Source organism: Centrocercus urophasianus, unplaced genomic scaffold (genome assembly GCF_019232065.1).
Source record: "Centrocercus urophasianus isolate 14NV4802_14NV808 unplaced genomic scaffold, USGS_Curo_1.0 seq_48, whole genome shotgun sequence".
Taxonomy (NCBI): domain Eukaryota; kingdom Metazoa; phylum Chordata; class Aves; order Galliformes; family Phasianidae; genus Centrocercus; species Centrocercus urophasianus.
Window position 1 is genome coordinate 790843 of NW_024885066.1, and position 21635 is coordinate 812477.

Below are 21635 nucleotides of genomic sequence, written 5' to 3' on the forward strand. Positions count from 1 at the left end.
GCTGATCCTGGAGCCCATCACCTACTTCAGTCCCCTCTGGGATCACTTTTTGCCATTTCTCTGCCTGGGCCAAGAGAAGAGCAAGGGACACACCAAGAAGCTTGGGCACGGGAATGTGGGGGATAAATGTGGGGACATGGGGAAGGCAGCAGCGCACAAAAACACTTTCAGAACAGGAAACACTTACAGACTTGAAGCTTAGGGAAGGAGCAAGAAGAAACCCAAGCTGGTCCAAATAGAGAATCAGGTCCTCATCTGCACTGAGGTGCATTGCCCTTCAGGGCACAGGTGAGGTTGGAGGATATGGCCTCAGGATGCCCGTCTGGCCTGGAGAAGAGCTGTGCATGTTCCCATTGTGGCAGACTGATTTCCCAAAGACAACCACGTACAATAGCTAAATGATCACATATATTATCTGTGAGACTGTTGTGTGAAAACCTTTCTGTGTTCACTGGTAGCCACGAGGCAAGGAGCACCCCAGCATTTCATCACTGACCATCTGGAGCTCTGCAGAAAGGGTGAAACACCCAAGCTCATGACAGCTCCCTTCCAGTGTGCCCTCCCCAGAGCAACCTGCATAGTTAGTCTCATGGGCCCCTTTCTGCAGCTGAGTAGTGAGAAAGAAAAAAAAGGTGCTTTCAGAGAGAGTTCCTTGTGTTTCAGTTTGTGCCTCTTGTCCTTGGACACTGCTGGGAGAAGTCCAGCTCTTGCATATTCATTCTCTCCCATTAGGTCTTGAAGGCCATCATTAAGGTCTTCCCAAGTCTTCTGATTTCTAAGCTAAGCATCACCGCTCCCTTTAGTTTCTCTGTGGAAAGATGCTCCAATCCCTCCCTCCCCCCCCCACCCTTTCCCCCACCACAGGTTAAGGGGAGAGAGGTGGGAAGTCTATGGGGTCTCATAGCATGAATCGAGTATCACAAAAACCACACACGTTTGGAATGAATGCCCCCAGTACCCCACTAAGATAAAAACAAAGGAGCTCACAGCTGCACCATTGTCTACTCCAGAGTTTGCCCTGGTGTTATCTCAGCTTGCAAATATAGCAGCTCCAGCCTATGGTCTTACCCCTGCAACACTGCAATGTGTTCAGAATTCAGACTCTGAAGGGAAAACCATCAATATGACTTAATGTGGGCATTTCCCTTACATTTTCCTGCACACTGAAGACTTGTCAAGCTCTGGTGTCTTTCTGACTGCATTTCTCAGGATCCACCTGACCTTCTTGTCCTCCTGAGTTGAATAAACCAAGAATAAACCGCTGCTGGTTTCTGAAGAGTTCTGCCTGAAATCTTGGGTGAGTTCTGAATTGAAATTCACAGTAAAATGAGGAAGAGGGTTTTGAGTAGGAGGTGGCTTTACATTAACAGAAATTATGGGCACAGTCTTGAGTGTTTCATTTCTGTGTTAAGTGAAGGACTGAAGTTGAGATCCCATCTTCTTTCCAAGGCTGTTGCGTGACTTTCTGTAAGCATTTCTGGAGTTTCTCATGTTTATGCCTTTATCTGCTAGTTGTGATGATCCAATCTTGGACTTTTTTGTTTCCTTTACACATTTCATTGACACCTGCCGGAAATCTTTTAAGTTTAATTTTCATAGAATCTTTTGAGTTGGAGGGGACCTTCAAATGCCATCTGGTTCAACTTCCTTGCAATGAACAGAGGCACCCACAGCTCCATCAGTACTCAAAGCCCCTCCAGCTTGACCTTGGGTGTCTGCAAGGACAGAGCATGAGCTCTGTGCAACTTATTCCAGGGTCACACCATGCTTATAGTAAAAAATTTCTTCCTTGTATCCAGTCTAAATGTTCTATCAATCAAGGAGAATCAGCACAGAGCCCTTGATCTTACAGGCACTCCAAAGGTTGGGAAAGAAAAGTGCCTTCTAGTACATCCCAACTACAAATCCCCTTAGAGAAGTTCATAAACCAGAGGGTCTTAAGAGAGTATAACATTCAGCCCCAACCTTGCATTGAGCTGCCAAAGCACCATTGCCTGTGTAACTGTGAAAGGAGCTGGAGGTGCCAGACTGTGCGTACAGGTAAGTAAGCCAAAAGCTGCTCCAAGTGTAGGTGTGATGGGAGGTGTAGGCTGGGCACAGCCACGTCAGCGGCACCTGAGGTGGGGTCTGATAGCTGCACTGCCCTGCACTCCCTGACCCTCACACTTCCCTCCCGCTTCACAGCAGCAATGAACATTGGATGTGTGCAGGTGAGTTTTCTAGATCAGTGCTCACCGTCCACGCTTGGCTGCAGGCATTGTGGGACTGTTTGCTTGTTGCCCTGCTGCTCCTTCCCAGGGTCTGGGCTGGGTTGGGCTCACCTACTGGTGTGTGCTGGGGGTTACTGAGTGCATTTCATAATGCACTGGTTTCTTCTTCCCAATTCATTTTCCTCTCAAAACAAACCTCATCTCTGAGTACCATTAGCCTCATGCCTCAGAGCAAGAGGAGCATGGCAGCTGTCACCAAGCACACAGCACGCTCCTTGGCAGAGCATGAAGGCCAGCAGCACCGTCAGTGCCAGGAACTTTAAGGAACAGACGTATTTCCCTGGACGTAGCATTGAGCTATTGGGGTGAAAAAGGGAATGTGTTCCAGCGCCTTCCAAACCAGCAGAACACCCTGTTCCTCCTTACACATGAGGACATTGAGGGCTGGGCAGCTTTGCCCTATTCCATCACCTTGCTCAGGTAGGGGTGGGCTGAAAATCTTTCTGTATTTCCCAGGCATTGTGCCCTGCTCTGCAATGGTTAACACTCTGCTGGTGCTTTCAAAGCCTTCCTGTATTTCCTGCCTGACTGATGGGGGAAGGATCTTGCTTGGTCTGCGAGTGAAGGAGAAATATGTTTTCCTACAGTGCTTCGATCCAGCTCCATCCACACCCTCTGCCCAGAAGGACAATTGTTTCCAAGAGCAATACAAAAACACACCATTCACAATAAAAGAAGGAACAAAAACAGGCTTATTTCCCCATTTCTCTGCATCAGCAAGCTGGTGAAGAAACAGCTGTGTTGCACTTCGAGAAAGGAAACCTGTAGGAAGGCTTGGCCCTAGAAGAGGTTTCCAATGGAGGGGTCACTTTTTAGCATTACTGCAGGCTGTTGGCCAGCATAACATTATCATTGCCACAGAGCTGAGCTGAGCTCAAGATTTCTTCACCCTGAGGCAGGTGAAAGAAGGGATGAACACTCCCCAGCTTTCCTCCAGCATGAAATTTGCCTCTGCTTAGGAGGAAAGCAGGAGCAGGTGGGTCTCCTGGCTGTGTGCTGGTCACCTTCAGCTTCCCCAGAGCTGGAATACAGGTGTCCACATGCAGCAGTCAGAAGGGCTCAGCAGAGCTAGCGTGCAGCCCACCATGTACCACTGCTTCCAAATCACAGCCTCAAAAATAGGTGCCATGGAGTCTTATGGCCACCCATGCATTTGTTGTCCAGAGGGTTTAATTCACATCTCCTTTCATCTGCAATTCCTAAGAATGGATGATAGCAGACAAAACATGAGAAGGAAACACAGCTCCAAAAGCTGATGGTCCTTAGGATTCCTGGGCTGCAGCAGAGGTCAGTTGTAAGAGACTTGGTGATAACTATTTTGCCCCAAGGAGCTGCTTTGCCCTATTAACTAGGACTTGTGATATTCAAGAGCTCATACAGATTTGTCACTGCTCGTTACCCAGGAACACATCCTGCTTCTTTCTTGGAGTGAATCTCAGGCTCTTACTGGAGACAAGGCCAGCCTGTCTTCCCCACCTGCTATCAGCTGAGAGTCGTAGAACCATGGAATATCCTGAGTTGGAAGGGACTTATCGGGACCATCAAATCCATGTGAATGAATGTGAAAATTCGTATCCACAGGGGGAGGATAGGAGCTGAGCTGCCCTCTCGTGACAGGGCACCCTGGTGATGTCCTGAAGCACAAGTTCAGGGGTTTGCTGAAGCACACAGAGCTTGCTCTCCATCTATCTGCCTCCAAGCCTTGCTCTGCCCAGATTCCAGTGCAATGTGCTCTGCTCAAGGCCTTCTGCAGTGAATCCATGAATTCAAACCTGTGTTGGTAACACCTAGGGGCAGATGCTGCAAATTGCTGGGAGGAGTGGCATAATGCAGCCAGATGCTGGGTGCCACCAGCCTCCTGGCCAGCTGCCTTGGCCACTGCAGCAAGTTGAAGTCCATCCCTGCCAGGGGACGTCAGCCCTGTGTGCTTGTGTGCTTCATACGCATGACCCAGGAGCAACACTCACACTGCCAGACTATCAATCAGGAACCCTTTATTTTTAAAAGAGAAATAAAACAATAGCCTTGTGTTTTCTTTGGAATTTCTAACCGTGCAGTACAGTGAGCAGCACAAGCCATGGCTGGCAGCGAGCGCTGCCTGCTCACCCTCCTCTGGCTCCACAGCAACGGCCTGAGTCATGGCTGTGGTCACAGACAGTGACACAATGCCATTGTCATCCAAAGAATGCAGTGCTTTCCTGCTCTGAACAAATATTTTGTACAGTGCGTTTTCTATGCTCTCCAGAGGAGACACTGTCTGGATCCTTGCTCTGAGTGCCCCCAGGAGCAATGCTGACTAATACTCCCATTTTTCTCCTTATGTTCCCTCAAGGTCCCAGACTTATTTATACTCCGTACAAAGAGCTTGGAGTCAAGGTTGGTGAAGTGGATTTCCTCAGAACAGCACGTGCGCTGAAGGGCAAGGAAATTGAATCTCTCGAGGTACAGTTCACTGAGGTCATGTCACTGGAGCCAGCTCATGGAGGAGGGTTTGGTCCTGAGCTTAGACATATATAGGCAACAGCATGGCTGGACAATTCAACCCTCTACCTCAGATATGGCCTTGGGATGACATCCTCTGGGGATGCCTCTGTCACTGAAGTGATGAGACTCAGCTCAGATGGAGACTTCTGCAGGCATAGCAAGCCCTGCAGAGCCACTTTGAACCACCAGCCATATTCCTGCCCTCTGTGCACACCTCCTGCAACCTCTGTGGTCTTGTCTGCATTGTGGAGCTTGGAAATGAAATTGCAATTATTATCTATTCTGCAGTCCTCCTGTTTTTCCCTCTTTTCACAATGGACAGAAGGAACATGGTTGGTTAGCAGTGTTACTTCTGCTTTGCCAGGTGGTATAGGGAATGCACAGGGCAAATAAATACAGGTGTAAAGGTCAGGGGGTAGACAAGGTCCAGCTCACCCATGCGTGTTTGCTCTGTTAAACTAAGGGACAGGTGACAAAGCTCCAACAAGTCTGATCACCACAGAGAGCTCTGACACTCCTTGATCAAGGCTGAGGGCTGGTGTGGTGCTGGGGAATGTGTGAGCCTACACATTCCATGGGGAGCATCCCCAGAGGAACCAAGGCCAGGTTGGATGGAGCCCTGGGCAGACCAGTGTGGTGTGGAGCAATCAGCCCAAGGCAGGAGAGTTGGAGCTCAACAATCTTTATGTTCCCTTCCAAACTAAGCCATTCTATGTGCAGTGTATCTCCAGTGTGACGGCACACAGGATCTTGATGGAGCAGGGCCATGTGATGGGATGTGGTGTAGCCATGGTGCTTCTGCACATTTTGGAACGCAGGACAGTTTTGGAAGGGTGAACGTGCAGAATGGAGGTATCTGGTAAGATCAGAAGCATGTCCATTTCCCCATGTAGCCCCATGGCTGTAGCCATGACACAGTGGTTGCTGTGGTTGCTCCCTGCTAGCTCTAAACTTGCTGTTTGTCTCAGTGGGAGGTGTGCTCATGAGACAACATTTTGAAAAACAGAGTGTGCTTGGCTGGATTTTGGGTTCCCTCCATCACCAAGGAGAGCCAGCATAATTCAGCTCTTAATGATCTGTAAAAAGTGTATTTTCTCCCCAAACAGAACACCAGTGTGCTTCACAAAGTCAGAGGTAGGGTCTGCCTGATCAGATCCAGCCAGCCATCCTGGAAAAAGGAACTGGTGGCCCCTCCTGAACTGCAGCCTTCGGCACATGTGAAAATCCTGCACACAGCACACAGCCAGTTGTGAAACAGCGGATGTTTTGGAGCAGGCAGGTGATGCAGAGGACTTCCTTCCTCAACTTAGAAGGCAAATAATTTGTATCCTGATTACAAATTATGAGGGTTTGTAGATTACGAGGTCAGAAAGGACCACTATAATGATGTCACCTGACCTTCCCAAACAGTGCAGCCTTGGAATGTCACTTGGTCATCCCCCAGTGGTGAGGAAAAGAGTTCATGGCTGACCTGCTGTGGGTCTTTAAGACTCACAGGCACAGAGCTGTCTGTCACTGCACTGTGGTCAGTGAGATTGTTCTGATGCATAATCCTTTATCCTGCTTGAAGTACGCAGCTCATTTCCAGTTTGTGTTTCACCTAAAGGTCTGTTGTCTATAGAGATCACCTAAGATTTACAGCTCCCTACTGTGTAAGGTGGAATTGGAGTGTGCCACGTCTCCATGTCCACAACTGGGATGGAGGAGTGGGGAATATGGTTTCCATTCCTTCTTTGAGACTTCTGAGGCCATTCTCTGCGCCTCCAGAGCAGGAAGGCAGTTTCCTGTCTCACAGGTGTGCAGCGAGTTTTACCCCACACAGTGGGACTTGCAAGTTGGAAACTTGATTGGTAGGATCTGGAGACCTTCCAAGTGCTGTTATTGCATTACTATGTCATGCTCCAAACACAGCCTGGAGGTATTCAGGGTGTCTAGCTGAGAATGTCGCTAAAGGGCTCTTCCAGTCCCACACAGAAGCTCTGTGGCAGGGGTAGGGACATCACAGGAGCACCACAGGGATGGTTCACACGTATTACAGCTCAGGCTGCAATGGAAACGTAGGGCTCTGCTGCAAAATGGGCCACAGACACATGCAGTGCAAGGAAGTATCCACTCTGGATTTATGGCATACCCAGAGATTTTGAGGCATGACTCAAGGCACTGGCTTGCTTAGGAGGATGCATGTTGCCCTGTCATAGGCGGGCAGGAAGGAGCACAGCATCACTGTTTCTACACCAGGACAGGAAGCACTGCAGTGTCTGCATGCTTGTTCACTGGCTGGGGATGCTGGCTGTGATTGTATGGGCAGGTGTATGCATTGCTAATCTCTGCACAAGCCAGCAGCATTAATCCTGCCAGCCCGGGCAATATTTCATCATGAAGGTGGACAGAACTGAATAAACTAGCTGGTTCCTGGGCTGAGCTGGTGAGGAGGTAGTGATGGGACAAGGCAGCATACAGGAGAAGCTGCTCCATCCCTCCCACGTGGCACTGCTGACAGCTCCACTGCATCACCACGTGCCCATGTCCATAAGCACTCACCCCAGGACACACATTTTGACCTGCTGTCTCTGACACATTGATTTTGTGTTGCCCCATATTCTCAGCCCAGTGGGTTCTCCCCAGGTGGGTGAACAGCACCTCTGGCCCCTCTTCAATGCAGGACACAATGAGGATTAATCACAGCCCATCAGAGAGCCTGCTGTATTTTTTCCTCCATTCTTATTTGCGTGCTCGAGCCTTGAAAACAGGATGGTGGTGCTTTCCTGCTGCACATTCACCGAGACTAAACAAAGGACGTTGTATTTCCAGCACCCCCCCCCCCCCCCGCCCTCGCAAAAAGGAGGGGGTGCTGGAAGGGGGTGGGGGGGGGGGGGGGGGGGGGGGGGGGGGGGGGAGAGGGAGAGGCGGGGGGGGAGGGGTTGGTTGTTCAAGGAGCTGCCCCTTGTGCTGGCTGCAGAGCTGGGCAGGAAGCTCTGAGATATCCGGGTGTGAAGGACTTCCATCTCACTTTTCGGGAGAAATGCACTTCCCCAGGAAAGGAAATGCTCTGGCTTGCTGGGCTGTGCTGGTTTGCTCTCATTAAGATTTATTACTCATAGTTTGTTAAGGTCTCATTAGATTTAAGGCCAACTGTGCTAGGTGCTTTACAGTGTAGTACAAATGAGAAACCCAGCCTTTATGGTCTAAAGAGGGAGGAAATATTTATTTCTAATAGTGTGACCATCGGCATCACCCAGGCATGAGTTACATTCTGTCAAAATTCAAAACAGGAGCTGAATTTAACTCTGTCCTTGCATACTTTGAAAGCTCTCTGAATGCTACAATGCCTTTTCCTCTCCTCAATATCAGTAACATGCACAGTATTCTACTCTCTTTACCTGATGCTTTCTGCAACCTCAGATAACCTCTGCAGAGTGAGAAATAAACATTAGATTCTTGTGGGCCCACTTCTCAAGCCTGTCTGATCCCTCTGGATGGCATCTTTTCATTCTACTGTGTCAACTGCACCACTCAGCTTGGTGCCACCAGCAAACTGCTGAGGGTTCACTTGAGCCCATCATCTCTGTCACTGATAAATATATTGAAGAGCACTGATCCCAAGATGGATCCCTGCAAGACATCACTTGTCAACACCTCCTTCTTGATGCAGAGCCATTGACCACAACCCTCTGGCTGTGATCATCCAACCACTGAATAGTCCACCCTTCAAAATAGTCCACCCTTCACATCCATATCTCTATAATTTCAAGATGAGGATGTGATGTAGGACCAGGCCAAGGGCCTTGCACAAGTCCAGATAGGTGACATCAGCTGCCTTTACTCAGTCCACCAATGCCATCACTCCATCACAGAAGGCCACCAGATGGGTCAGGCATGCTCTGCCCTTGCTGAAGCTATGCTGGCTGTCTCAGATCACCTCCTTGTCCTCTTGTGCCTGAACATCTGTTCCAGGAGGATCTGTTCCACAATATCCCAAGCAGAGAGGTGAGGCTCACCAGCCTGTAGTTTCCTGCATCTTATTTTCTCCCTTTCTTAAAATTGGCAAGATGTTTCCCTTTTTCTAGTCAATGACAACTTCACCTGACAGCCATGACTTTTAAATATGATGCAGAGTGGATGGTGACCCCATCAGCCATTTCCCTCAGGGCACCCTGGGCTGCATGTCATCAAGCCCAATAGACTTGTACACATTCAGCCTCATGAGGCAGACTCAGACTTGCTCTGCTCTTACACCCGGAGCAGTTTTGCTCCTCCAACCCCTGCCTAGAAGTTTAGGAACATGAGAAATAGGAGATGGTGTTCATTGCCCCCCAAGGAGAGCTCCAGGATGAAGCAAGGCACTGCCTCCAGCTGTGCTACGGGCTGCAGAGGGCTGGGCTAACTACAGGCAAGTGGGTTCAGTCTGCTTTGCACCACAGTCCTGTTTTCATCACTTCATTCTATCTCATGGTTTGGCCCAGGATGTTCTGTCCCTGGGGCACTGAAATGCTGCAGAAATCCCCCCAGACCTAATCTCACCGGATTAAGGTTTGCAGCTTATTATAGCATACAAGATAAGGGCTTATTAAGCAGCGTGAAAGTAACCTTGGTGAAGGGGATTTCAAAACCTTGCGGTGCAAAGTCTTGAAGATATGAGCACGGAGAAATCCGCTCGGGTTACTTCATATTCCTGGGTAATGCTTATCTCTTTTATTCACATTAATTGTCATACGGAACCTCGGTGCATCGGGGAGCTGACAAATGCACATTACCAGGACACCTGGGAAGGGCAGAGAGGAAATAGTTTGCATACGGATTTTAAGTGCGGATGACTCAAAGAAGGGATAAGCTGTACCCTCTATAAAACTATCGGTGAGATCTTGAGGCTGGGATGATATCTCAGAAGCACTTTTAGTATCCAAAACAACCCCCAGAAACATGCATCCTACCGAGCACGGCGCACCACAAACCGCAGGTTTAGCCAGCAGCAAAGCCACAGAGCACCTGTGCTGTAAGCAAACAAAGCAGTGTGGAGCGTGTGAAGGGTTTTAGGGAGGGGGGGGGGGGCTGGAAATCTCACCTGGAAAAAAACAACAACGGCGAGATCCCAAACTTTCTCTCCCCTTCCATTCCCTCACGTTTCTCATCAAAACTTGTAAATCACCGATTTGAAATATGTTACAAATGAATAAAAACTTGCAGAACTGCCTGGGGTATGGCAAGAAAGCACGTGCTGTCATGATTAAACACTCAGAGAGCATGCTAATTACATAACACCCCAGGAATTTGGCAGCGCTGGGCTAGAAACAGGGCAAATAATCCTTTTCTTCTCCCCCCACCTTCCCCCCCCTCCCTCCCCAATTCTCTCTGCTTCACTTTTCCTTGATTGAAAATTTAGTTCTCAACCCCTTCCAGGCAGCTTTGTGATCTCTGCAAAAGCGAGAAGCAACTTTTGCAAAAGGCGCTGTTGGAGCTGAGGAAGGTCTTGTTCAATAAAACAAAAATCCTGCACCAAACACCAAGCACTATTTTGCTTTGGTGCTTAAGAATTGCTGTCAAATAGAGGCACGAAGTGATAGTGGGGGCCTGGCCCCACTTAGAATCAAAGCAGAGATTGAGCCCTGAGTAACTGAGCATTCTCACTGTTACATTAGTTCAGTGCTGCATAAACATGAGGAGATTTGTTCTCTGTTACTCGCATTTAGTAAGGAAGCAATTTTTCTATCAAGAGGGAAAACAGAGAGTGAACAACTCCCAATGTTTTCGAGCTGACATAAACAGATGTCAAGTCCTTCAAACATGCTTCAGTCCACTTCCATGCCATAAACCTGGACAGCTTTTGTGTTCTCAGGTCTGGACAGAGGAAAACGAGCTGCCTTCCAATCATCCTTACTCTAGGTCTACCCACTGTGGATATAGGAGGAATAATGGCACCGTCTCAGTACTCGTTTACAGAAAAAGTCTCTAATACTTCATTACTCTAATACTAACAGTGCAATTAAAATTGCAACACACACATTTCCTAGTTTTGATCCTTTCCCTTTGGAGTTTTGCATCTCCTTCCATCGCTCCTGTGGACCTGAGAGCAGCTGCTTCAGTGGAGAGAATAACGCCTCACTGTCAGCCCCTGCAGCCCCCCTTGGGAGCATCCATGATGCTGCTTTGCTCTTTGATCCCTGCAGGATCCACCTGGGAACATTTTAACCAGCATACCAACTCTTCATGTTCACATGTTAGCCACAGACTTAACATATGCAAGTAAAACTTAGTAGTCGAGGACACCAGGTAAATTACTTAAATTAATGCCACAGCAAAACTTGGTGAAATAAAGGTTGAAAAAGTGATGACAAAAGCAGTTCTGACCAGTCCTGAGGCTTTACAGGCTAAGTAAGAAGCTTATGGCCTGCTGCTGGCAATGGCAACGCCATGTTCTGGGGCCACACAGTTACTATGGGCAGCATCCCTGTGCAGGTTTGTGCAGAACTGTGCACTGCTGCAGAGATGGAGATCCACCAAGGAGATGCACAGCATCCAGCAAGGGTTCAGAGAAGCCACACAGAGACTGCAGAGATCTCCCTGACATGCTATCCCTTGACTGCATACAGCAGAAATCCCATACACCCTCATTTTAAAGTGATAGATGCTAGAGCATTTGGTGGGGCTGCCATTGAAATGATTATTGCTATGTAAATTCATAGGCCTGTTCTAAAACAGGCTTCTTGTTTTCTCTGTGAAAGATGACTGAAATCAATGTGATGTAGGGCTCTGCACCTTAGTGTGCTGTCTGCATCTCAGTTGCATCGTGGACATGCAGGTGCTGTATTGCAGCATAACCATATGCCAGCTTCATGCCCACTGCACATCATAGAACTGTTTGATTTGGAAGGGACCCTTAGAGGCCATCTAGTTCAACTCCCCTGCAGTGACCAGGGACACATGCAGTTCAAACAGGTTGCTACCCAAATCTTCATCTGCTCTCTGGATGCAAGGTCACATACCGGCAAATACTCTGTATACATCCAGGATAGATGTGATGAATCCAGCCCTCCCATTTGGGCAGCACTGAGTCCAAAGATGATTTTCTCCAAAATGTTTTTGAATTATGCAGAAGTGCTCATTGGAATTGCAGGAGTGAGGGGTCCATCTTGTAGCACCAGGAAGGGCAGGGAGAGTTTTCTTCCCTACAGACAGCACAGGGTATGCTGACAGCACGGGGACACCTGGAATAGCTGGCAATTAATAGAACGCCTTCTCCAGCACAACCTCTTCTTCAGTGGGCTTTGTTTCAAGCTTCTCCATCATCTTTCCATCATCTCTGAATGAGAGCCAAGGAAAGCAAACAAGGCCTGCAGTGCTTTTTGCAGAAGTCAGTCTTGTAACTGGCAGCTGCTGATAGCACGCTTTGTATCTGCTCAGCCTGCCCTCAGATTCCAATAAGGCATCTTGACATGTTTGGCATTCATATATAAATATCTCTGGTCTTATTGCTTAGGTTCAGGCTGGCCCCCAGGATCACTGAGCTCATGACAAGGCTTCTGGCATCCTGAGACAGGCTACGGAGCACTGAAAGCTGCCAGGATTTGGGTCTTGTAGCAGAGCATCACTCAGCCCCACTGACTTCATGCCAGTCCCATAAACAGCACATGCAGATAAGCCATAGCCCCAAATCTAGATGCTTGACTTGATGCATGTATTAACACTACTGAGTACCTGCATTAACTCCACTGTGTTCCCAAGTGATTTTTATCCAGCTACTATTTCTCTTCTGTCTTCCCATCACTAACATCACATCCACAGGCAGCCACCACCCCTGCCTGCTCAGTGAGGAGCTGCAAAAACCAAAAATCCCTTCTCCCAAATTAGCAGACAGCAGCTTGTTTTCCATCCACGTCACTGTCACATAGATCTGCTGGGAGCCACTGAGGAAACCACTGGGCATTTTGCTGCCTTGTAAACATCCTGGGGGGGTTGTTGAGAGGTGCTGTGAGACCTCCTGGCGTGCAGAGCAGAAACAGCTCTCAGTGTGCAACTGATGTATGTAAGAGAACCTCTAAGTGGAGGTACTGGAGGCAGTAACAGAAGAGAAGGTCCATGTCTAGGATGAACGTATTGTTTTTGTGGCTGTAGATGAGAGGTCATTAGCTTTGCCAAGCAGCATGCAAAATGAAGGTCTCAGCCAGTTGGAAAAGATCTCTGAGATGGCCTTGTTCAACCCCACCCCATCCCCACCATGCTCACTGACCACATCCCTCAGTGCCACGGCTCTCAGCTCTGGAACATCTCCATGGATTGTAATTCCACCACTACCCTGGGCAGCCTGTGCCAGTACATCAACTGTTTCAGAGAATAATTTCTTCCTAATATCCAACCTCTCACATTCTTCTCTTTGCTCTTGAGATGTACAAGTTGTTCGCTGCAGTTCTGAGCAGTTCATTGCAGTATGGCCAAGTCAATGTTCAGCTGCATCCAGGACAAACTCCTTCCCACCCTCCAGTGAGGAGCTATTTGTTGTCTCTTTGCCCACATGCTGCCTGCCTCCCTGCCCCTATCTGCTGTGGCATTCAGTACGTAATCCTCCTCCCTCCTCCACCACCTGCCTAATTCATCCTCTCACTGCAATCTCAGTGTCAATATTTAACAAAGCCTGCAACACCATTGGGTTCTCTTTGATGTCTGCTGGCCCAGCTCATGCAGCAGGGCAGTTGAGCTCCATCATCTCCCACTCCTGCTTACAGACTCAGAAACGACCCTATTTTTTTGTGACTTCTCACCTTGGGCTTGGGGGCCAGACATGGCTCCAGAAGAGCTGACAAAGGATGGTGCAGAGTTCCTATTGCTATCACACGGAAATGTTTGTCACCTTCATCTAGTCTCACAAACACCACCCCTTATCACAGCCTGTCCTTTATAGGGCATTGTAACCAAACACAACACCTTAAAACTCAGCTGGAGGTGTGACCCTGCCACGAAGAACCAGCATGACCCTATCAGGTGGGGAGAGAAGGGCAGAAGTGGGGCAGGAGGCTCCAGGCCCCATGGCCAGCAGCATCCAAGGAACCTCTTTGGTTTGGAGCAGGGTGAAAAGAGCTGGGATGCAGAAGTGCTGAGGTTGGGCTAATAAAGGTAGGAGTGGAAAGGGCTGGAGCTGAGCAAGAAAAGAGGGCACCAGTGCTGAACAGTGAGTACCCAGCCTCCTTCTTGTCTGGACTGGGAGAACTGAGGAGCTGATTATAGAAACATAGAATCAGATGATCATTAAGGTTGGAAACGGCCTCTATGGTCATCAGATCCAACTACTGACCTCATCATCACATCCCACAGTGCCACATCTCCACAGTTCTGAAGCACCTCCAGGGTTGGTGACTCCACCACCTCCCTGAGCAGCCGTGCCACTGCATCACTGCTCTTTTTGAGAAGAAATCATTCCTAATAACCAATCTAATCTATAGGGATAGCACAGAGCTCTTTACTGCTCACTTACTGGCCATCAGAAATCACTCTGTGAAGAGCAAAGATTTCACTACCCTACTTCAGACAAGGAACCTAGATTGGTCAGCAATTCAATTCTCTAACACTGAGTGTTAGGGTAGGAACAACTGAGCATTAAAGGGACAGTGTTGCAAAGAACGATAGTTTATGCACGTACAGATGGGGAAACTGAGGCACAGAACACAGCCAGGGCTGTCAGCACAGAGAAACGAGCTGTGTTGTAGACCCCACAAGTCCTCTTTGCCACTTTCACGCTGCTTTGGCCAGCTGTGCCTGGTGAGGAGCAGGGCTGCAGCCCAAGCCCTTTGCACTACTTCCCGAACGGCGAGCTGAGAGGGAGCAAAACTCGCAGTGCTCATCAAAACTGCCCGTTTAAGTAGATGGGAGAGGTTGCGATTGCTATCTGGGCAAGCTCGTCGGGTGAAGGCATCTCGAGACAGATACCGCAGGAGACTTCCTGGTAAATTGCAGCATCGCAGAGGAGTCTGCAGCTACTTGTACCCAGCCATCATCGGAGCAAAGAACGTTTCGATTCCTGGCTGGTACCTGAGCTGATAATTGCTCAGAAAAAATTAAGGGTTGGGTAATTCCTCCTGAAATTAATTACCTTGCTGAGACGCCGCAGGGCAGTTTACCACAAGAGAGTTTGAAGCAGATGATATAACCATTTCCCTCTTCAGGTTTAAAACCAGGAAACAAGTCGCAGAAGCCCCCCTTTGCCACGAGAGTCCTGTAACTTTCCACTTTTATCGTCAGTGGGAAATTGTTGGGCCTTGTTCAGGTCATTGTGAAGCACACACAAAGGTCCAAAGGAGATGCAAGCAGGTATGGGCACTCCCAGTGCCTGCCTCATTCGATGTGGACAATTCCATTCTCTTCAGCAGTTTTCTTTGCTCATTTTAATATTTTTTATTAAGTAGCCACTACCATTTGCAAAATATTCATAAGGGGAGGCTGTAAATTTCTCTTAAATTTCTTTTAGATTTCTCTCAGGCAATGGATAGCTTTGTCTGCACATGCATGCCACCCCTTCCTTCACCCCCTTTATTTTAAGAATATCTTTCTATTTTTTTCAGTACAAGCAACTGTAAAATTATTGATTCCTTGAGCAATGGAGCCAGCCCAAGGCAGAACAGCTTGTGTCTCTGTCCCTTCTTCACCCATGGAATTTTTCCTTAAGTTTTCTTTTTATTACCAACCCCAATTAAATGGCCTTTCTACATATTCTATGTTTTTGGGACATCTCCCTCCTTCTGCTCCTTCCTATGGACCACTTCCAGCTGGTCCACACCTCTTCTGGAGTGCCACAGGACCCGCCCTGAGACCTTGCCAGGGTCTGGGAGTGCTCTGCAATGGGCAAAGTTATCTTGGCTGATGTTTGGGTCTTCCCTAGAGGGACTGGAATTGTGGTCAGGACCTTTGGAAGTAATCTTGAAGATTGTTTGCTTCACAGACGACAGGTGATACTTAGAGAACAGAATCTTCTTAAACATGGAGATGTGGCACTGAGGGACATGGTTTGGTGAGCATGGTGGGGGTGGGATGAGTTTGGGCTTGAAGATGTTAACGGTCTTTTCCAACCTTAATGATTCTGTCCTGTGTCGTGTGCCTGCCTCTCTGCGTATGCACATGTGAGTATCTCCTCTTCCTCACCTCTTTTGAATTAAGACTAAATCCTCATTGCATTTCTAGAAGAATTAGGAATTCATCTGCCTGAGAAAATAGCACTTGTGGTCAAATGCTGAGCTCACCAAGAACAGATGCCAGCTCTAATTGCTGTGATTCATTGCAGGTACAGGTCCTTCAGCAAACTCCAGCTCCCGCTGGTCCTCCAGCATCCTGGCTTACAGATGCACTTCAGAGAGAGCAGGAAATCCAACACCACCAAATAAACACAAGGGGAGGATGAACGCCGGCTCTTCTCCTGGGCTGTCCTTGTTTTTCTTGCTCCTGTTTTCAGCTTTATCCAGGGTTAATCACCAACAGTTCCGAATTCCACCCGCGATGAGGGGAAAGGGAAATGAGCAGGAGGGCTTTGATTCAGCACCAGGGCCCTGCATGCTGCCTTGAACCCCTTGCTGCTTCATTAGTTGCTTTTCCATGTTGGTAGACAGAGGCTGCAGGAGGAACACGAGCGCTGCCAAGGCCAAGAACCAGTGCCCTTATTCAGAGCACACAAATGCGCTTCTCATTGTTCTCATTTCCCCTCATATGAATAATAAAAGCTGTTTGACAGCATAATTACTAGAACTCTTTTCTGCCGCTGCTAGATCTCCATAATTTGTCACAGTTAAATCCTTAAACTCTTTTAACCCTTCTGTGCCCATTGAACCAGAGGTGATGGACATGATGGCATCAGCTCCTAAGACAGCAGTGCTGGTTAGCAAGCTGGGAACATGGAAGGTTTACTAGAAGTTGTAAGTCCTAATCATGCAGAATTCCTTAAGGCATCTTAAAAATAGAAAACTAACATTTCCTAAGGTGAGTAATTAAGGCACCAAAATCTCATTTTCTGTAGTGATTGAGGGTCCATGCTCCAGATTCTCATAAGAGCTTGAGATACCTGGATATCTTGAAGTACCAAGGTGCCCCATCTTTCTGAAGTTCAACAAGAATTTGGCTCAGCATCTTAGGGAATTCCATAATTGGACTTAACTTCCTAAGTCACTAGTGATGTTCAGAAGTCTGCCTGCATAGTTTTCCTATTTTGAGGACCATTTTCTAGGAAAATCTTTGTGTGCGTGTTTTGTTTTTTTTTTTAATTCCTAGACAGTTACTACATTCAACCAGTGCAAAGACTTTTGGAAATTAAACACCAAACCACCTTTCTTAAGGCCACTACACACCTCATTTTTGAATAGCTGGAAGCAATTTCTCTTGGGAGAAGACAACAGGTGGTAACAGCTTGCAGCAGGATTGTGACACAAGCTGGGAAGAGGAAATGTTGTGGTTGCTGAACTAGCTTAGAATAGGAAAAGAATTATCTAGTCATGTGCTGCCTCTGCTCTTGGGAAATGCAGCATCTTTAGTGAACATATGTGAATCGTGGTGTGTTGGTTTCACAGCTGATCTGGAGATGAGCAGCTCTGCACTGATTCTCCAGGAAATGCTCCTCATCTGTTGGGGCTGATGGCACCGACTGCTCCTCCGTCTGCAGCAGTGGAGCAACCATGGCTCAGAAGCCCACAGTGCTCACGTGAAGCGTAGGTCAAGTCACGATAGGTCAAGTGCCCCAGTGCCAGTGCAGATGGCCTCTGGGACAGGTTGCTCCATCTTTGAGACGTTTCAGAAGTGGTGGGCTGCAATAATCCTTCCCTAGTAGGAAGAAGTCCCAGAAATCAGAAAGTTTCCTATGCAAAATCAAATGTTTTCCTTCTTCTGCCACCTTTGTGGCCTCAAGTAGCTCCACTGATTTCAGCACCTAAGAAAAAGTCGCAAGGGAAATACAGACAGGTCAGTGAAGCGCTGCATCTCTATCTTCAGGTTCCTGCTTTTGCACCTGAAGAGCCACAGTAGATCAGAGAAATGTCATTCACCCTAAGCAATAATGTCTTCGTGAAGCAGAGGAACATTATTTTTGATAAAATGCTTGAACTGTTGTGATTTGAATAAAATCTTGCTGTGGAGGAGAAGGCCTGCAGGACAAAGTACAGAAAAAAAAATGGGAGGTAAATGATAAATGGCACTTTATCACTTAGAAATTATGTAATCACCTGTGCCTGCCTTGCACCTTGCCCTCCTGTCTCTTTCTGTAGGATTTCCTCCTTCCCATACCTTTAAGCTACTCCAAACACTGGCCAGTTTTGCAGAACTCCAGGAATTCCCCCATCTTCAGACCAACACCCCAAATAATCAGACATGCAACAAAAGCCATTGATGGCAAATCCACACATGGCAAGGCTGACTGCTTTGCTCCTCGTGCCAGGATGCACACATGGGGTCTGACTGGGGTGAAGCATTTCTCATGGATATGTGAGGGGGGTTCCGTGGCCATAGGGGAGAGCAGCACCCACAGCCCCACAGACACAAATGGAAGAGGCTGTGCTGCAGTAATGAGCTGTGTGTCAGCTCTCTGGAGCAGCCAGGACGATGTGGGAGACCACCAAGGGAAGCTGTGATGCTGCAGGGTGAGATGTTGAGTTCTGGCATGTTGCTCTGTGAGTCAGAGCTAAGTCAATGTATTTTGGATTTGGAAAGAGGCTGTGACGGGTTACAGTCTCTGAAGACCCCTGGCTATATTTTTATATAAGGGTACCAAATTAATGACATCCCGAATTCCAACAGAGGTTACTCTGCATGTCTGACAATTCTGCCTCAAGGCTCCACTGGGAGCCAGGGCCAGGCTGCACGTCTGAAATGGCAGCACAAAGTGGTGGAGCAGGAAAAGTGCTCTGCCTTTTGATATCAGTGGGAGATCTGGCTCCAAACTTGTTTGTCTTTTCTCTGCATTGCACAGACTATCTGTGGCCAATTCAGTAGCTCAGTAGTGATAAAGCATCGCAATCCAGAACATGATCTCAATAAGTTAATTGCGAGACACCTGGAAAGTCATTCTAGAAACATTTTCCTGTCATTATTGGCTAATTGTTGGAAGGATGTGAGCTCCCTCATCATCTTTGCTGGGTGTTGTGTTCCTTGGTTTGATGATTCAGGAGTTCAGATGTAGGTACCTGTGGGGCTCGCGTAGGGCTTGCATCCAGGCTTGCTCCACGTTCAGCTATATGCAGCCTGGCTGTCACACCAGTTTGTCTCCCTGTAACCACAATACCACCAGGTCCCACTCACAGTTTCCAATACTCACCAAGCAGTGAAAGCAGTTCCAGTGCTACCATGGATCATCATGGGCTTGTAGTCCAACGGGGCTGAAGACACTGACAAAGCTACCACAGAAGAGATCATCTGTTGGAAGAAATAGGTTACCCTTTGTGATATTGACTCCTTTTCATTATTTGTCTTGTTCAGGGTACTGGGAATGGGGTTTGGACTTTATTTGTTATTTTTCCTGGAAGCTCTATTTCTCATGGCAGTTTGGAAAAGCAGCAAATTAACTTTAATCATGCATTGCGTGCCAAAAGGGAGTGAACTGCACACAGCAGAGAAACGGCTTAATTAGGGTGCCCTTGGCAGAGGCAGGACTCAGTGCTGGGTGTATTCTAAAATGTAATTATAATTAACGGTTTACTTCTAAGGGTGGGAGACTTGGAGGGGTCAGTCTAGGACTGGGGTTCACTGCACACAAGAGACTAAAGAGACTTTATGTAGGAGAAGGGAAAAATCAATTGAGGTTTTGATGTGTGGAAGGGGGAGGAGACCTCTGGTGCCTCCTCAGCTTCCATCATGGGACATCCCAAAGGAACATCCTTTTGGAAAAGGTTCTGCTTACCAGGCAAGTTGAAGAGGAATAGAAAGACTAAGAACTCAGATGAACACGTGGCATCTTAATGAACCCTCCAATGGGGCTGTTGTCCAGATCTGCAAGATCAGCACTTGTCCTCATGGCAACTTGGTTCTCCTATTGCTTGTTCAAATGTTTTTCTAGGAAACAAATGTATGCAAAAGCTTTCACCAACCTGTCGCATCCCAACCCTTGTGTGCTGGAAAGTCAATTGGAAAATAACATTTTTAAAAAGCCCTGTTACCTGGAAAACCCTGAAAGAAAGTGACCAAAGCAAAATAAAAGCAAGAAACAGCTCACAAAAAACCAAACAAACAAACAAACAAAAACCAAACCATGCTTGTGGTGACATGGGAAACATATGCTCATGGTACCACAGTCCAGTTGTGGGTACCACAACAGCTGTGGTTTTGTAGGATGCCACTTCCTATTTCTCTCCTGTATTGAGTTTGAAAGCTTGCATGCTCTCCAGTGGGCTTTAATAACCCAATGTCCTGTCCCAGATCTGATCTCCCTGGGATGAATGGGGGAAATGGTTCTGCTCGGCAGAATAATGAGCAGCAGTTTGGGCACTTTCTTTACTGACTGAAGGTAGATGTGTTGTGGGAAGATGAAATGTTCCTCATTTCTCTTCAGTGCCTCCTGAAATTTATGGCTTGAGCTGGACATATTTCAGCGCTGTTCCATATTTCATCAGGAACAAGCTCAAGGGACATCAAGTACTGCAAGATTTCATTCCTGCACAATTCTAGGGTGAAAGCAAAAGCCTTCTTCTAAACTGAACTTCAAACTGCTCCACATCATGGACGAGGGAGCTGGTCAAAAACTCCTTTCAGTGCAGATCTTTCCTGTCAAGTCTTTGTTCCGTGCTCAGAGCTCTCCAAGTTACCCGTAATATGAATTTGGTTGTCCTGAACAGAGAAGTTAAGGGTGGTAAAATTAAGAAACGTGGTTAAAGGATGAAGTGATGGCAACAGCACCACTCTGAATGTACCATCTGCAAAATGTCTGCACTGCTGTTGCCTTGGGTTTGTCTACTGCAGTGCCATAAGAGATAGGACTGAGAAAGAAACAGAGCATGGCAACAGAGATGAGAAAGGAGAATTAAAGAAGAAAAAAAAGAAGTTTTATTAAGAAGTGTGAAGGAAAATTAAATATTGTTGGCCTGTCACACTGCTGTTGTTTTAGAGATGGAATAACATGGCCTCTAGCACAGACTCTAAGGAGATGGGTAGCAACATAGCAGACCATGCACAGAGATACTGAGATGCAGATGTATACTGACTTCTATGGACCATACACCGCAGTCGAAGTAGTGAAGTCACCGTCAGTGCTGTGCAAAGTGCTCAGACATCGATGGTGAGAGGAAGCAGTTGGAATGCTGTCAGACATCTAATTAAATCAGTCTAACAGGAAGGAGGAGATAGATGAGAAAGCTTAGACAAAAAAAGAGAAATTGGAGAGCCGAGAGAGGGAATATCAGGTTCCACGCAATGTGAGATCATTTCCTTCAGCTGCAGGTCTGTGAGCCATGGCTCATTTCAAAGAGCTGGACAAGTGTGGGGCAGCAGCCTGGGAAATATCCACAGTGATTACTGCAGAGGTGACTGCCTCATGGAATATCACCTTCTGCTCTGGAAAGGAGCTGATCAGTGCAAGATTAATGCAGAAAATCCCTTTCTGTGTGACTGCTGCTCATTAAAGATCGTGGCATCTTGCTATGACCTGGCCATGCCACAAGGTGCTGGACCAGGCAGACTAACGAGCAATCTGTAGCTTAGAGGCACAGCCTGAAGTACAGCACCTGAAGCAAAGCAGGCAGCTTGCCTCTGGGACAGACACACACAGACAGTGCTTTAATGAGCAGATGTTTGAAATCCATCTGAGATACCTCATGAGGATGCACTGCCAGCTTGTAAGGCTGGAGAAGTTTAAATGGAGCTATAAAATGAAGTCAGGCTTGATAGACACCGCTGCCAGGCAAACTCACATGGAAAGGAGAAACACGAAGGAGA

The 21635-nt window shown here is 47.6% G+C and overlaps 1 long non-coding RNA gene across 1 annotated transcript; it reads right to left on the reverse strand.

The window, feature by feature from the left end:
- Positions 1-16974: 16974 nt before the first annotated feature.
- On the reverse strand, positions 16975-19749 carry LOC122168961. The gene is made up of 3 exons (XR_006171433.1): positions 19609-19749; positions 19027-19124; positions 16975-17860 (listed from the first exon to the last, which is right to left on the reverse strand). It is a non-coding gene; the product is annotated as an uncharacterized LOC122168961 (long non-coding RNA).
- Between the last annotated feature and the right edge of the window lie 1886 nt (positions 19750-21635).